The sequence below is a fragment of the Kogia breviceps genome, chromosome 8, assembly GCF_026419965.1.
Source record: "Kogia breviceps isolate mKogBre1 chromosome 8, mKogBre1 haplotype 1, whole genome shotgun sequence".
Lineage (NCBI taxonomy): Eukaryota > Metazoa > Chordata > Mammalia > Artiodactyla > Physeteridae > Kogia > Kogia breviceps.
This window is the reverse complement of record NC_081317.1, coordinates 24,615,772-24,634,381: the sequence shown is the minus strand read 5'-3', so window position 1 is coordinate 24,634,381 and position 18,610 is coordinate 24,615,772. Positions and strand designations below refer to the sequence as shown.

General features: G+C 39.4%; 1 protein-coding gene across 1 annotated transcript in view; it reads right to left on the bottom strand.

Moving 5' to 3' along the window:
- The window catches only part of LOC131761437 (elongator complex protein 1-like), a 447,559-nt gene that overhangs the window by 29,150 nt on the left and 399,799 nt on the right, over positions 1-18,610 (bottom strand). The gene's annotated exons all lie outside the window — the stretch shown is intronic.

The window sequence follows — 18,610 nt, the reverse complement described above, 5'->3', positions numbered from 1 at the left end:
ACTTTAGTCCTCTTTGTATCTTTTTTTTCCCAATTCTAATCATTGTAGAACATTCATTATTCCCAGTGTCCTATCCCCTCCTCTTCTTCCTGTTCCTTTATTCAACCTTCACTTCCCCCTCTGCTTCCTATCCTGAAAGCCCGAAACTGAGCGAGCATTGTATGGCTTGTTGGCAGCACTCATCAGCCCAGAATTCATGAAGTATACCTCTGGAGAGTTCACTAAAAGTCAAGCCAAACCTGGACTGTCCATGAAGCACCTTCGCTTTATAACTAAAGAACAGAGGAACATGGGATTAACTCATAAAAGATATACAAAATCCAATCAGAGAAAGGAGTGGGCCAGCCAGGTAGCTGCCCAGGACACCACTGTATTAGTCAGGATGCCAAATAGATTCCCCAAATCTCAGGAATACAACACTACAAAGGTTTCTTTCCTGGTACTGACACATGTCTAACGCAGGTCAGTAGAAGGTTCAGCTCCATCTAGTCATTCAGGGATCCAGCCTGGCAGTGGAGTGAGCGATCAGTTTGTGACACTACCATCTTAAAACATGGCTTCAGGGTTCAGCCCTTTCAGGGAAGGAAGAGAGCAGGGGACTCACCCTTGCTTTTAAACTCATTAGCCAGAAATGACATGTTATCATTTCCACTCAATGTTCATTGGCCAGAATTAAACAATAATCTATCTTACTTCAAGAAGACTGGAATGTGAAGTCTTCCTAGGTGCTCATGAAGGAGAGAAGATGAGACTAAGGATACAAACAGAAGTCTCCACTACAAAATTTTAAACATCATGGGAATAAATCAAAAACCACTGGCAGTTACCTCAGGTTTCCACTTACATAACTGATACAATTGAACTTAGTTCTACTCTCACTGAAATAGAGAGCACCCTCAATTAGGAAGTTTACATCCACTGCTCACTGGAGTCACCCTATCACTGTTGATTAGTTTTATGATGGAGGTTGCTCAGAGCAAGAAGTACCAGGCCACCAAGCCTGAGACCAGCCAGTTGTTTGCTCCTGGAAGCCAGAGGAAAATCTGAAACCAAATCATACCTAGGGTCATGCCATTTATTGGCAACAAGTGATTTTGTGTAATATTTAAATTTTAATCCCTTTAATAGGCTTCCAAAGAAGCCATTTGGTTCAGTAAATCATACAAAAAAGCTGAAGAGAGAATGAGAGTGAGAAACAGAAAATTGGGAAAAAGCAATTTTTAAACTCCTTTTGAATGAGACTGTGCAACTGTATTCTTGGAAGTTACCTTTATCCTTCTGAGTGTGAGTGACTTATACTATCCAATTATACCTGATGGAAAAACTGTGAGTTGGACAGCTATGCCAAATACATTAAAATGTTATGTTAGCATCCATGCATGTAGTGAATTATTCATTTTAAATTTAACCATAAAGAGAAAGGAATTTAGTTTAATAGAAAATCAATTTCTCTCCTCTCTCACTAAAATAAATGGTGAGAATATATATTTTAAATATTGATATGAGCAAATGCTAAATTAGCTGCCTGAGGCACCCGTATCTCAACCCAGGGCTAGGCAACAATATGGCTCTATCAGAATCAGAGCCAACTTTTTTTCTATTGGTAAAAGGAGGCATCTTGATGTAGACAAAGACATTGAACTTGGATAAAATAGTATATAAGTAATGGCATGACAAATTACTTGTCAATTTGGATAATCTATTTAAACCAACAAACAGCAATAATAATTTTTATCAAATAAGCTACCATATGTACAGTGTCTAGCATGACCCTACTTGGTATATAATAGGTCTTCAATGTCTAGTCTAAGTTGATTAATGGCTGTTGTATCAGGCAGGAGACTTGAACTTGATTGAGTCAAGCAATATCAACATGAAGTAGGTCAACTCAATAAAATGTGCCTCAGCTTTCCTTTCTCCAAAACATCTGCTTCTGCCTTCACAACAGAGCTATACAGATGACCAAGGTAAAGTATCAGGTTTCTGTATGGAAAACCCGAACGAACTTTTTGGCCAACCCAGTAGAAGAAAGACCTTTGAACTCTTAGAGAAGAGACGCCAGAGAAATCCAAACTCTTATTACCTGTCACCTGTCTTGCTGAGTAACACTAGGGGATTTTCCCCACCAGGAAACAGCTCTCCACTCCTGAGAATGCATATTGTCCATATCAAGCAAATGCTACAATGCTGACCTATTTAGCAACGTCAAATATAATCTTGGCAATGCTTTTCGTTAACTGAGTTCATTATGCTTAAGGACACAGCGTCAGGTGAACAGGAAAATACCAAGAGGGCCTCCTTTTGCATTCTACGTGTGGGAGTGACTGGACAGGTTTGGGGTGCTGACTCAGCAGCAACAAAAGAAAATTAAGCCAAACTTTCCTGCTTAGATTTCATGCTATTTGACATTCCTGGGATTTCCCATTTTCTATTCTACCATCCAATGGCAGAGCCCTTCTTTCCTAGGAAACATGGATCCAAGGCCACTTTTCTTGGTGACTTACACTTGGCACTTGGCTGGCAAGCATTCCAACAGCTGCCCTTTTAGAGCCAACAAATGGGATTTCACTCAAATAAAAAACAGCATTTTACTTCCACAATGGGAGGGAAACATCCATGAAAATTTGGGTTTGAACCGATTTAGAGCTCACTTTGGCAAAGGGGAAAAATACATTTTCACAGTTGCTCCAAATGGTAGCAAATCCTCACACAGGCCCGCAGCCTGAAAGAGGCAGCTCATAAAACCTGCTTAGAAACCTTGTCAGAGAAATTTTATTTCTCCGGGACCAATCGCTCCTGAAAATACCATGCCAGGTCCTTGCTGGAATTTTGAACAATGAGCACACTGTCAGAAAAACATGAGTCCTTTTCCTCAAAGAAACTGAAGTCTTTGAGCATGGACTGTCTCATTAATCCTCATGACATATCTATAAGGAAGTCAAAAAACAGTTATTATGTTTTTCCCATTTTGCAGATTTTATGGGCCCCAACAACCTCCTAGGGTAACAGGATACATTTGTGGCAGAGCTCAGCCTCAAGGACTGGCCAGTCTCCTGGGAAATTACTGCTTTCTGGTATATTCTTGTGTCATCATATGGTCACTCTCTTACTCACACAGTGGGCAAACATTCATTGAATGCTGACTCCATGCCAGGCATTGAGCTATCTGCCAGGATAAGGAACTAATTAAGGAAAGGTCCTGCCCCAGAGAAATGTACAGTCTAGGAGGGGGAGTCTGGAAGTAAATAATTACAAGAAGATCCAAGGGCCATATGCAACATAGCTGAGTGGTTAAGAACCTGTCAGGTATAAAGGAGCTCTGGGTTCAAATCCCTGCTCAGTCTCACATTTGCATTTTCCCATGGCACTGATCTTCTTCTAACATACTATATAATTTACCTGTTTATTCTTTTATGCACAAACACACACATACACAAACCACTAGAATATAAATTCTATGAGGACAGGGATCTTTTGGCTGTTTGCTCAGGAATGTGTCTTCCAGGGCCTGGCATGTAACTCGTGTTGAATAAACATCTGTTGAATAAATAAATTCAATATGTGACCCTGGGAAATTTACCCTCTTTGAGCCTTAGTTTCCTCATGTATAATATAGGGGTTGTCAAGAGGATTGGGTTAGGTAACATACACAAATGCAAAGCACAGAGCCTAGGCCACAATAAACAAAATAAGTGGCCATAATTGTTAAATATTAATGATACAGTAGTCTCCAGTACTAAGGGAGCACTAATAAGCATTAACAATCTCTACCTAGGGATGTCAGGGAAGCCTGTGATGTTCTATCTTGAAAACTTAGTAGTGGAAGAAAAAAGGAAAGGAAAAGGACTCAAATCAGCAAGAAAGACAAGATCAAGACTAAGAAGATTTCACTGGAAGCTACTCTGGAGTCTCCATTTTTGTTCAGTCTTCCATCCCTGTGCTCCCAAGGACTTCCATACTTCAAAGGTACCTTATCCTGGATTGCTTTCAGGATCCAGCAGACAGTGAAAGTCCCCTAAGTCCTCCTACACAAAGACCTCTCCTTCGGGCCTGGTCATGGGCTGGATTCTGTGTGCTCAGTACAAATCCACCAAGATGAGACTGGCCGTGTAGTAACTGTAACAAGTAAAACAAGAGGCTTTCCGCTCGATGACACACCTGTGATTCAGTCTTCCCTGACAAAGCTGGAGATTAAGTTTCCTTGCCTAAAGCTGCAAGGAGAAACATGACACCCTTTACTGGCTATGAGTGGAACACACTTTATTAACCCGGCCTTAATTATATTCCATTTTGAGATTCAATAGTTTCGATTGCAACACCACATGAAACCAGGGGGAATTGCACCCCATGTGACTCTGTCCATAAACGAGATCGGAAAAGTGCCTCTAAGGCTGTGACCCACTTCTGCCAACCAGTCAGCAGTGAGCAGCCTGGAGCCCTTGCCCAGCTCTGGGGGAGCCCCAGAAGTGGCCAAATCAGGGCAGGGCTGGGACAGCAGTCAGCTGGGTAATGTGAATCTGGTCTCTATTTGTAAAAGAAATGATGTCTCACTGTGAAAAGTAAGAAGCAAATGTGGCAGGATTTACATTCAAACTAAGCTTGCCAGGGATACAGTGAATACAGCTGTTTCCACACAGATGAAATTCTTTTTCATTTGATCACCACAATCCCTCTCTTCTCCTTACCCTCAGTTCTAGCAAAAGGTAGAAAATGACCTTTTACTTTTCAATAGACAGATTAGAATCAACCTTATCAGAGACAAGGGAGCTAATCTTGCACTATATTTCTGAGGTCAATTTTCCCCAAATATTTTGCCTGCCATCCTGTACTTTTCAAATAAGGTTACTGAGACAGTTAATTGGTCCAAGGGTTGAGTGTCTTCATTATAATAATCAATAGCTACAAATCATTGGGCACTTACTAGGTAATAATCATTATGTTAAGGGTTTTACATGAATTACCTTATTAAATCTGCACAATAGCTTTATGAGGTAGACATATGCATTTCATTTTTCTGGTTCCCACAATCAGAAAAGGGCAGACGTGCAGCTAACACACAAATCTATATGAAGCCCAAGGTAGCACCATTACTGCTACACTCTACCTCCACTGAAATGCAGGATCTGAGACGACGAAGAGCATGCCTGATTCATCTGGGACCCCCAGTGCCCAGCAGAAGCCCTGATGCATGGTAGGCCTCACTGATGTTTGGTTGATTGACTAATTAACTGGGTAATTTTAAAGAATCTTAGACTGGAAACAGAGGGGCTAGTTGGAAGCCAGCTCTTATGGTAATAAGCCATGTGAATTTGAGCCAGGCAATTCCCCCTGGGCCTTGGCCTTCCCACTTAAACAATGAAGCTGTTGGACTAGATGACCTCTGATGGTATCTGATTCAGGGTCTTGTCCCCAGTTTACCTAGCCAGCCAGCATCCAAAGCCTGCATTGGAAGCCTGTCTGCCTCCTCGTCTCCCACCCCAAACTTGAATCCACATTCACAGAAATGGGTCCTTAGCTTGACAGCACCTTGGCTGGAGCCCCAGTGAGTCATGTTTCAGGCTAGGCAGGAATGTAGGTGTGCACACGAGTTACTGTTAAAAACGCAAGGCTGGGGGCTTCCCTGGTGGCGCGGCGGTTGAGAGTCCGCCTGCCGATGCAGGGGACACGGGTTCGTGCCCCGGTCCGGGAAGATCCCACGTGCCGCGGAGCGGCTGGGCCCGTGAGCCATGGCCGCTGAGCCTGCGCGTCCGGAGCCTGTGCTCCACAACGGGAGAGGCCACAACAGTGAGAGGCCCGCGTACAGCTTAAAAAAAAAAACAAAAAAAAAAAACGCAAGGCTGGTGACTATCTACCAAAGGAAAGAACAGTTAGCACAACCAAGAACCAGGGTTCTCTTTAATCTGTCATATGGGAGAATAAAACTTTGTAAGCGCAAGTGGGACCCTCCCCCAATCAGGGAAACATGCAAATGTCTTAAAAACCTTTCTGAACACAGGTGAGGTGTTTAAAATTAAAGTATTATCATTTAGCCATGGTCACTAATACATTCAAGTCATTTTGCCACATTCAGCAAATTGTTTTTATTGCCTACCCTGTAGCAAGCATGAGATGAGGCAAAGATACTATAAAGAGGAGAAAATAAATTATTCTTACCTTAAGAGCCCCAATATTGTGAGATTTAGCTATCATCCAAGTTGGACTTATAAGAGTGAGCAAAGAAAGTACCAATTCTGACAGGAGAATGGAAAAGGAGGAAGGGTGGCTGGAAATTGGGACTGGTTTCTCAGAGGACATGAAATTTTATTTAAACTTCAATAAAAGAATGGTCTTTGACAGGTTGAAGTGAAAGAAGACTATTTTACCAAAGGCAAATGATTAGTGAGTGTTGTTTCACCATGACATGCACATATGTCCATATGCACACAAGTTATCCATATTCAGAATGTCCCTTTGCACACACCTATACCCACTCAACTAAGCTTCTGTGGGCCCAACCCCAGGAGCGCTCATTAACCATTAGGAAAACTGGTCACATTTCTCATAATGGCAAGATCGAAACACATGTCTCTGTTAAGTACAATTTAAACCATATGCTTCTGCCTTATTTCTGCCTAGTTCATCAAAATTGTCTTTCACATTTGAGTTTCCAAGTTTTTTTTTCTTTTCACATGTAGGAAGTTGTCTTTTTCCAAAGGGAAACACACTGAAATCGCAAAAGATTCCAGGCTGCTCTTGGAAGGAATTAAATGTGTTTAGATTTACATACAAAGTCTGAAAAGGTAAAGATTCTTCCAAGTTGGGTTTATTGGTTCTGCATGGTCCCATAGTGCTGCTCTGTGTTTCCCTCTATTTTAATACTTTCCATAAAACTTAATGTGGATATATAATTTTATAATATAATACAGGGCCCTAGTGCAAGGATCAGCAAACTCAAACCTGTGAGCCAAATCTGACTGGCCACCTATATGACCTGAAAGTTAAGACTGGTTTTACATTTTTTAATAGTTGAAAAAAATTAAAAGAATAATACTATTTTATGATATATGAAAACTATATAAAATTCAAATTTCAGTGTCCCTAACTAAAGCTTTAGTAGAACATAGCCATGCTCATTTATTTACATTTGTCTATGGCTGCTATTGCACCGTAGCGGCAGAGCTGGGTAGTTGTGACAGAGACCATCTGACCTGCAAAATCTAAAATATTTACTATCTGTCCCTTTACAAAAAATGTTTGCCAGCACCCGCTGTAAGGTTACAGGATGTTCTCACTGAACTGGATGCTAAGATTTTTTTAAATAAGTCTTAATGCTGTAAAAACAAAATCAGCTCAAAGTTCTCAGTAGTTTTTATCTTCTAGGAGCTAAAGAATTGAGTTTACCTTTGGGTCATACTATCCTTTGTCCTTTGTTCTTAAAAAATGAATCCAATGAATGGAGCAAAATGGCGGATCACGTGCAGCCGTGTGGATGAAAGGCTCTTGGCGCTCCAGCCAGGAGTCAATGCTGTGTCTCTGAGGTGGGAGAGCCAACTTCAGGACACTGGTCCACAAGAGACTTCCCAGCTCCATGTAATATCAAACAGAGAAAATCTCCCAGAGATCTCCATCTCAACAGCTTCACCAAGCTTCACTCAATGACCAGCAAGCTACAGTGCTGGGCACCCCATGCTGAACAACTAGCAAGACAGGAACACAGCCCCATCCATTAGCAGAGAGGCTGCCTAAAATCATAATAAGGCCACAGACACCCCAAAACACACCACCAGACGTGGACCTGCCCACCAGTAAGACAATATCCAGCCTCATCCATCAGCAAACAGGCACCAGTCCCCTCCACCAGGAAGCCTACACAACCCACTGAACCAACCTTAGCCAGGGGGACAGACACCAAAAACAACAGGAACTATGAACCTGCAGCCTGCAAAAAGGAGACCCCAAACACAGTAAGATAAGCAAAATGAGAAGACAGAAAAACACAGCAGATGAAGGAGCAAGGTAAAAACCCACCAGACCTAACAATGAAGAGGAAATAGGCAATCTACCTGAAAAGAATTCAGAATAATGATAGTAAAGATGATCCAAAATCTTGGAAATACAATACAGAAACTGCAAGAAACATTTAATAAGGACCTAAAAGAACTAAAGAGTAAACAAGCAATGATGAGCAACACAATAAATGAAAATAAAAACACTCTAGAACGGATCAATAGCAGAATAACTGAGGCAGAAGAATGGATAAGTGACCTGGAAGACAAAATAGTGGAAATAACTACTGCAGAGCAGAAAAAAGAAAAACAAATGAAAAGAACTGAGGACAGTCTCAGAGACCTCTGGGACAACATTAAACGTACCAACATTCGAATTATAGGGGTCCCAGAAGAAGAAGAGAAAAAGAAAGGGACTGAGAAAATATTTGAAGAGGTTATCGTTGAAAACTTACCTAATATGGGAAAGGAAATAGTTAATCAACTCCAGGAAGCACAGAGAGTCCCAAACAGGATAAATCCAAGGAGAAACATGCCAAGACACACATTAATCAAACTATCAAAAATTAAATACAAAGAAAACATATTAAAAGCATCAAGGGAAAAACAACAAATAACACACAAGGGAATCCCCATAAGGTTAACAGCTGATCTTTCAGCAGAAACTCTGCAAGCCAGAAGGGAGTGGCAGGACATATTTAAAGTGATGAAGGAGAAAAACCTATAACCAAGATTACTCTACCCAACAAGGATCTCATTCAGATTTAATGGAGAAATTAAAACTTTTACAGACAAGCAAAAGCTAAGAGAGTTCAGCACCACCAAACCAGCTTTACAACAAATGCTAAAGGAACTTCTCTAGGCAAGAAACACAAGAGAAGGAAAAGACCTACAATAACAAACCCAAAACAATTAAGAAAATGGGAATAGGAACATATATATCGATAATTACTTTAAATGTAAATGGGTTAAATGCTCCCACAAAAAGACAGAGACTGGCTGAATGGATACAAAAACAAGACCCATATATATGCTGTCTACAAGAGACAAACATCAGACTTAGGGACACATACAGACTGAAAGTCAGGGGATGGAAAAAGATATTCCATGCAAATGGAAATCAAAACAAAGCTGGAGTAGCAATTCTCATATCAGACAAAATAGACTTTAAGATAAAGACTATTACAAGAGACAAAGAAGGACACTACATAATGATCAAGAGATTGATCCAAGAAGAAGATATAACAATTTTAAATATTTATGCACCCAACATAGGAGCACCTCAATACATAAGGTAAATACTAACAGCCATAAAAGGGCAAATCGACAGTAACACAATCATAGTAGGGGACTTTAACACCCCACTTTCACCAAAGGACTGATCATCCAAAATGAAAATAAATAAGGAAACACAAGCTTTAAATGATACATTAAACAAGATGGATTAAATTGATATTTATAGGACATTCCATGCAAAAACAACAGAATACACATTTTTTTCAAGTGCTCATGGAACATTCTCCAGGATAGATCATTACTTGGGTCACAAATCAAGCCTTGGTAAATTTAAGAAAGTTGAAATCGTATCAAGTATCTTTTCCAACCACAATGCTGTGAGACTAGATACCAATTACAGGAAAAGATCTGTAAGAAATAAAAACACATGGAGCCTAAACAATACACTACTTAATAACGAAGTGATCACTGAAGAAATCAAAAACTACCTAGAAACAAATGACAATGGAGACACGATGACCCAAAACCTATGGGATGCATGCAGCAAAAGCAGTTCCAAGAGGGAAGTTTATAGCAATACAATCCTACCTCAAGAAACAAGAAACATCTCAAATAAAAAACCTAACCGTGCACCTAAAGCAATTAGAGAAAGAAGAACAAAAAAACCCCAAAGTTAGCAGAGGAAAGAAAACATAAAGATCAGATCAGAAATAAATGAAAAAGAAATGAAGTAAATGATAGCAAAGATCAATAAAACTAAAAGCTGGTTCTTTAAGAAGATAATCAAAATTGATAAACCATTAGCCAGACTCATCAAGAAAAAAAAGGGAGAAGACTCAAATCAATAGAATTAGAAATGAAAAAGAACAAGTGACACTGCAGAAATACATAGGATCATGAGAGATTACTACAAGCAACTCTATGCCAATAAAATGGACAACCTGGAAGAAATGGACAAATTCTTAGGAACGCACAACCTGCCAAGACTGAACCAGGAAGAAATAGAAAATATGAACAGACCAATCACAAGCACTGAAATTGAAACTGTGATTAAAAGTCTTCCAACAAACAAAAGCCCAGGACCACATGGCTTCACAGGTGAATTCTATCAAACATTTAGAGAAGAGCTAACACCTATCCTTCTCAAACTCTTCCAAAATATAGCAGAGGGAGGAACACTCCCAAACTCATTCTATGAGGCCACCATCACCCTGACACCAAAACCAGACAAAGATATCACAAAGAAAGAAAACTACAGGCCAGTATCACTGGATGATGAACACAGATGCAAAAATCCTTAACAAAATACTAGCAAACAGAATCTAACAGCACATTAAAAGGATCATACACCATGATTAACTGGGGTTTATTCCAGGAATGCAAGGATTCTTCAATATATGCAAATCAATCAACGTGATACACCATATTAACAAACTGAAGGAGAAAAACCATAAGATCATCTCAATAGATGCAGAGAAAGCTTTCAACAAAATTCAACACCCATTTATGATAAAAACCTTCCAGAAAGTAGGAAGAGAAGGAACTTTCCTCAACATAATAAAGGCCATATATGACAAACCCACAGCCAATATCATCCTCAATGGTGAAAAACTGAAACCATTTCCACTAAGATCAGGAACAAGACAAGGATGCCCACTCTCACCACTATTATTCAACATAGTTTTGGACGTTTTAGCCACAGCAATCAGAGAAGAAAAAGAAATAAAAGGAATCCAAATAGGAAAAGAAGAAGTAAAGCTGTCACTGTTTGCAGATTACATGATACTATACACAGAGAATACTAAAGATGCTACCAGAAAACTACTAGAGTTAATCAATGAATTTGATAAAGGAGCAGGATGCAAAATTAATGCACAGAAATCTCTGGCACTCTTATACACCAATGATGAAAAATCTGAAAGTGAAATTAAGAAAACACTCCCATTTACTATTGCAACAAAAAGAATAAAATATCTAAGAATAAACCTACCTAAGGAGACCAAAGACCTGTATGCAGAAAATTATAAGACACTGATGAAAGAAATTAAAAGATGATACAAATAGATGGAGCAATATACCATGTTCTTGGATTGGAAGAATCAACATTGTGAAGGTGACTCTACTACCCAAAGCAATCTGCAGATTCAATGCAATCCCTATCAAACGACCACTGGCATTTTTCACAGAACTAGAACAAAAAATTTCACAATTTGTATGGAAACACGAAAGACCCCGAATAGCCAAAGCAATCTTAAGAACGAAAAATGGAGCTGGACGAATCAGGCGCCCCAACTCCAGACTATACTACAAAGCTACAGTAATCAAGACAGTGTGGTACTGGCACAAAAACAGAAATATAGATCAGTGGAACAGGATAGAAAGCCCAGAGATAAACCCATGCACCTATGGTCACCTTATCTTTGATAAAGGAGGCAAGAATATACAGTGGAGAAAAGGCAGCCTCTTCAATAAGTGGTGCTGCGAATACTGGACAGGTACATGTAAAAGTATGAAATTAGAACACTCCCTAACACCGTATACAAAAATAAACTCAAAATGGATTAAAGACCTAAATGTAAGGCCAGACACCATCAAACTCTTAGAAGAAAACATACGCAGAACACTCTATGATCACAGCAAGGTCCTTTTTGACCCACTTCCTAGAGAAATGGAAATAAAAACAAAAATAAAAAATGGGACCTAAGGAAACTTAAACACTTTTGCACAGTAAAGGAAACCATAAACAAGACCAAAAGACAACCCTCAGAATGGGAGAAAATATTTGCAAATGAAGAAACTGACAAAGGATTAATCTCCAAAATTTACAAGCAGCTCATGAAGCTCAATAACAAAAAAAAACAAACGACTCAATCCAAAAATGGGCAGAAGACCTAAATAGACATTTCTCCAAAGAAGATATACAGATGGCCAACAAACACATGAAAGAATGCTCAACATCATTAATCATTAGAGAAATGCAAATCAAAACTACAATGAGATATCATCTCACACCAGTCAGATTGGCCATCATCAAAAACTCTAGAAACAATAAATGCTGGAGAGGGTGTGGAGAAAAGGGAACCCTCTTGCACTGCTGGTGGGAATGTAAATGGATACAGCCACTATGGAGAACAGCATGGAGGTTCCTTAAAAAACTAAAAATAGAACTACCATACGACCCAGAAATCCCACTACTGGACATATACCCTGAGAAAACCATAATTCAAAAACAGTCATGTACCAAAATGTTCATTGCAGCTCTATTTACAATAGCCAGGAGATGGAAGCAACCAAAGTGTCCATCATCAGATGAATGGATAAAGAAGATGTGGTACATATATACAATGGAATATTACTCAGCCATAAAACGAAACGAAATTGAGGTATTTGTAGTGAGGTGGATGGACCTAGAGTGTGTCATACAGAGTGAAGTAAGTCAGAAAGAGAAAAACAAATACTGTGTGCTAACACATATATATGGAATCTAAGAAAAAAAAAAAGGTCATGAAGAACCTAGGGGTAAGAGGGGAATAAAGACACAGACCTACTAGAGGATATGGGGAGGAGGAAGGGTAAGCTGTGACAAAGTGAGAGAGTGGCATGGACATATATACACTACCAAACGTAAAATAGCTAGTGGGAAGCAGCTGCATAGCACAGGGAGATCAGCTTGGTGCTTTGTGACCACCTAGAGGGGTGGGATAGGGAGGGTGGGAGGGAGGGAGACACAAGAGGGAAGAGATATGGGAACATATGTATATGTATAACTGATTCACTTTGTTATAAAGCAGAAACTAACACACCACTGTAAAGCAATTATACTCCAATAAAGATGCTAAAATTTTTTTAATTAAAAAAAATGAATCCAGTGGGGCCTTCAATTACCCAGATGTAAAGCAACATACATGTTAGAAAAAATGAAGTCACCATTAATCTGAATGTAAATATTTATACTAAAAAGTAAAGAATTCTCTTTGATATATACGTTAGATGTTTGTTTTAGCATAGCTATATCTCCGCAGACTTTGTATCTTCTTTAGAGAAAACATTTCTTTAGTTTTCATCTTTCCTATGATTGTATACTATTGCTTGTTCTTGGGGAATAGTGTGTGTGTGTGTGTGTGTGTGTGTGTGTGTGTTTTCTAGAATTTTTTCACATTAGATTGGAAGTACAGATCTAAAACCTTCAGGAAAAATGGGGAAGACTCTGCTTTTACTTTAAGCTGAGGCTGAGATTAGATAAGTCATTTTGAACCACACTATGATGTTACTCATGATGAACAACAACCTAGGCTTGCTGAAATGATGATAAAATATTGCATTCTGATGTGATGGTCTTTGGCATAGGCCGAGGGGCAGAGTTTCCTCCAAAATGAATGGATGTCCTTGCTGTACATTATCTTCAAGAGAAGGACAATGTATGAGGACTAAACAGGTAAGACTGGTCAGTGAGAGGGGGAAGGAGAATACAACTCTCTTCTCACTCTGGACCTTCATAAATTGAGATCTAAACTCTGGTGAAGAAGATACACTGTAGGTCAGGGAGACTCCCATAGAGGAAGTGAAATGGTTTCTTTGAAATAGGTAGAATGGGCAATGACAATTCAGAGGCCTTGGGAGAGTGAGTCTGGACCTATAGTCCTTGAAAGCAGGCACAGGAAATAGCATTTTTTGAATATTTTCTGCTTGTACTTACCTCCTATAATCCCCAACATTCAATAGAGTTGTGTTCTAAATTTATAATCTAGGCTCGAGTGTGTGGTGATAAATTAAGAGAAGAACTTGCTCTATATTTGAACGAAAGGATAAAGAGGAAAGTAAGGCCCTCTCCTTAGCCACGATAACCAACTGAGGATGCCAATGTCCAACGGAGCAGTGATTGGCAACAATAGAAGCTCCACTGCACAGCAAAGAGGTCATAATAGGTCTACACTAGGGACCTATTTATTTACACACATAAGCCAGTATCCAAAGGAACTGTGAGAATCAATTGAGAATGCTTCAAGGAAGATACATGTTGGCCATCAGAGCTGACAAAGCCCAAGCCAATAGCAACAGTTGTTAAAGGGATGTGACCTCATTTTATAGTTTTATAGGTTGTATGAGTTACTTCTGCTGACAGCCTCCATAAAAACTGCAAGCTTCTTAAGAGTGGATAATCTTTCCACCCCTATCATTATAATTCCTGACTTAAAGCAGGATTTGAATACAACAAATTATCCAATAGCAAAGCACAGGGGTTATTCCCATGCATTCTCATTATGAAGAGCCCCCCACTCAATCAAGCTCAGAGGCTTGCTTTAATCCAGGCACTGGAAGTTCTTTAGACAAATCATCTGAGAGCTATTCCACTGAGAAATAGATACTCCTGCCTCCAAAATATATCTTGAGAAATCTGTAAGAACAATGAATAATTTCTAATGCATTGCAATGTAGGAGAACAACTTAATTACCCAGGAAATATTAAAGATTACAAATAAATATCCCACAAATATGGCCTATATGCTTATGACTACTAAATTGATTACTCTGAGATTTTTTCAGATTTGACAGTTGTATCAACACCCAATACATTAATCATTACAAACAATAAATAATTACTTTTAGCTAGGTAGATATAGCTTATATACATACTGAACATGGAATCTCAGAATGTTCAAGCAGTAAAGTTTATACAGAGTATCTAGCCCCATACAAAGCTCACATCCTGCTGCTCCCCTTTCCATGCCTGTGGCAGACATTAACCAGCCCTCTTTTCTGCTGAACATGACAATGGCCTCACACAATCCCTATCAGCAGACCCCCTCTGAGCCACGCATTCTCAACCAGACAGTACACACCCAAGGGGCCAAAACTTGGTTCTAGGAAGATGAAAAATATTTATATATTACAATGGTATGTGTCCTTTCAAAGGGTCACAGTACATAAAGAGATATATAGTATATCTGTGACATTAAAATTACATGGGGTGTGGGGTGACAAAAAAGTCTGAAAAGATTTCTTATGAGGTTGAGAACCACCACTCTGGGCAATCACTACCAAGCCCCTGAAGGTGGCACATAAAGGCAAAGCTATCTGCCATCCTGGATAGCCTAAGCATTCATTTTACTGAAAGGGAAAGTGAGTCTCAGGTAAAGTGAATTGTCTCAATAGACATATATAGGAATTGGCCTAGTGAAGATTTAAATTCTGACTTTCAGTTAAGTGCCCAGTTCACTTCACAATGTGTCATGTTATCATTATCAGGAGAGCCTATTTTTCATCTATTTGGTTAAAATTACATTTCTTTATAAAGTAGACAGAAAGGAATAATACAAACTATTAACGGAAAACTAAATTGTTAATTTACATCGTAAATGGTATAGAGAAAACAGTACAACTAATGCAGAATACCTACGGCTACTTTACTAAGCATCTACTGTGAACAAGGACCTGTGCCTGTCTCAGGTTCCCATGAAAGAGGGCTAGATAATCTAGAAGATCTCCTTGTCCTGTCATACTGTGTGGATCCCCATGTTATGTGTACATCAGTGAGTTGAGGGAATTGCAAAAAGCGATCATAATGATAATAATACACACAATCAGTCCCTAATCACTCAAGTTATTCAAAGTCAAAAGGAGGCTAAACTCCTCAGTAATTGCTTGGTTGTGAAATGGACATTGTTGTTTTGGGGTTTTCTTTGCAGGCCTCTCACTGTTGTGGCCTCTCCCGTTGTGGAGCACAGGATCCGGATGCACAGGCTCAGCGGCCATGGCTCACAGGCCCAGCCACTCCGTGGCATGTGGGATCTTCCCGGACCAGGGCACGAACCCGTGTCCCCTGCATCGGCAGGCAGACTCTCAACCACTGTGCCACCAGGGATGCCCGACATTGTTGTTTTTTTCTAAGTTGCCCTTGAAACAGTCCACGTGGGCTGGACCACTTTTACAAAGCAATTCTATAAGAGTAAAAATCCCAGGGAAATTCTGCCAAGGTCAAAGCAACAGACTTTCCATTCAGAGCATCATCCATTCTGGCCAGTGTGGCTGCCAAAAACTCTTTACATGAGCAAGGAGAGCTAATGAATAGAATTTGCATGGAATAACTTAAGCTAATATTGGCATTCCAAGAAGACATCTGTGTCGACATCTTACTCTCTCCTTTCTCATCTCTCCTCACTGTCACCAAAGTGACCTCTCTAAAATGCATGTCTGAGCATGTCATTCCCCTGCTTACATAATCTGGATGGCTCCCTACTGTCTACAGGACTAGTCCAAACACCCTGGCAAGGCACACAGAGCTCTTCTCAGACTGGTTTGGTCTACCATTTCTGTCTCCTATTCTGATACCTCCCTACCTCATTCACCTCTCTCCCTTTTGGCTCTATACTTTAGCCAAACCAAGAAACTACTTACCCCTCAAGACAACCATGTCCTTTCCTACCATTGTTTCTTTTCAGAAGCTGTACTCCTTCTGGGAGATCTACAGCTGACAAACCCTTATCCTTCAATACCCACCTCAGATATTACCACATTTTGAAGCCTTCCTTGATTCACCCTCAAGCAAGGTTGATGATCTTTCCTCATAATGGACAACTTAGAAATTCATACCATTGCTAGTGTTAGTAAGACCACAAACTTCCTTCAGGGATGAGATTGTGTCTTCGTTTTTGCATGGTCAGCACATAGTAGATGTTCATTAGATGTTACTGAATGGATGAATAGTAAATACTGATTTATGGAATTCAATTAACACAATTGCTATTGATACCCATGTAACCTACCAGAACTGCCCAACTTATAGTCCACGTTTACTCCTTAATTATATAACTATGGTATTCTGCAGTGTTTCTCACGGGTGGGAACAACTTAAGAATTTTTAAATTATGTGTGACAGAATCCCACATGGACACAATATTAAATAACACTGATTTGCATGTTGGAAAAATTATTCCTTTTCCAATTCTTTTTTAGTCTTTCTGATGATATAAAGGAGAAAGATTCAGTTTGATGCCATATGACTTCAGCAACTCTCTAAAAACATGCTAAAATTTCCCTTTTTAACAAAAAGAGAACAGGACTTAGGATCAGAGACTTCAGTGAGAATCAATACTTAGCTAAAATATAAGGACACTGCTTCATTCTCATTGTTTTTATTTTCGTGGTTACTTTTCAGTTTTAGAAAGTGATACTAGCTTTTTATTTACCATGGAGATATGAAGTTTTCTTGTTAAATATATTTATTTGTTAGAAAATAAGTTAGTTTAAATAAAAACAATAAGGAAATATCATTACAGGTCTTGTTAGTATTGCAAAAATAGAGACGATGGTATCCAAATACCTAGCTTGAGTGAACAAAGTCTTAGAAGGCAAAAAATCTGAGGGGATCACAAGTCCTCTGCTTTTGGGTAAGTTAGTAAACGTCTTTGAGCATGTGTTTACGAATTAGCAGAGTACAAGTAATAATTGCTACTTTTCCTATTCAAATCTGTTGTAAAAATCAAATGAAATAATGTGTGAGGAAATGCTTTGAAAATTGTAGAAAGCAACATTATGATCATCAAAACAACCAACAACCACCTCATCACAGTATACCATTCCTTCCCATCCTGCCTCACCCAGTGTGGTTGAAATTAAACTTTGTTGACTTCTAATGGATTTAATCCTCCTCATGCCCAAATTCCTGTTAAAATGACCAAGGCCACTTTTTAAAATGATATATATATATATAAACATCTTTATTGGAGTATAATTGCTTTACAATGGTGTGTTAGTTTCTGCTTTATAACAAAGTGAATCAGCTATACATATATCCCCATATCTCCTCCCTCTTGAGTCTCCCTCCCACCCTCCCTATCCTACCCCTCTAGGTGGTCACAAAGCACCGAGCTGATCTCCCTGTGCTATGCGGCTGCTTCCCACTACTCAGCCATAAAAAGAAACGAAATTGAGTTATTTGTAGTGGGGTGGATGGACCTACAGTCTGTCATACAGAGTGAAGTAAGTCAGAAAGAGAAAAATAAATACTGTATGCTAATACACATTTATGGAATCTAAAAAAAAATGGTTCTGAAGGACTTAGGGGTAGGACAGGAATAAAGACGCAGACGCAGAGTATGGACTTGAGGACATGGGGAGGGGGAAGAGTAAGCTGAGACGAAGTGAGAGAGTGGCATGGATGTATATAAACTACCAAAGACCATTTTTAAAATAAGAAAATATCTCAGGAATGGTATCATTAATTAATCAAAATAAATGAGAAATTTTTGCCAGATATAGGGCACATAGGGCCATTTGAGGAAATCACTGACCACTCCACCACCCAAGACAAGTAAAGGAAAAGATACCAGGGCCTGTAACAGCACCCTCAAGTCAGCAGTCAACAGTCCCATACTCTGGGAAACAGGGGA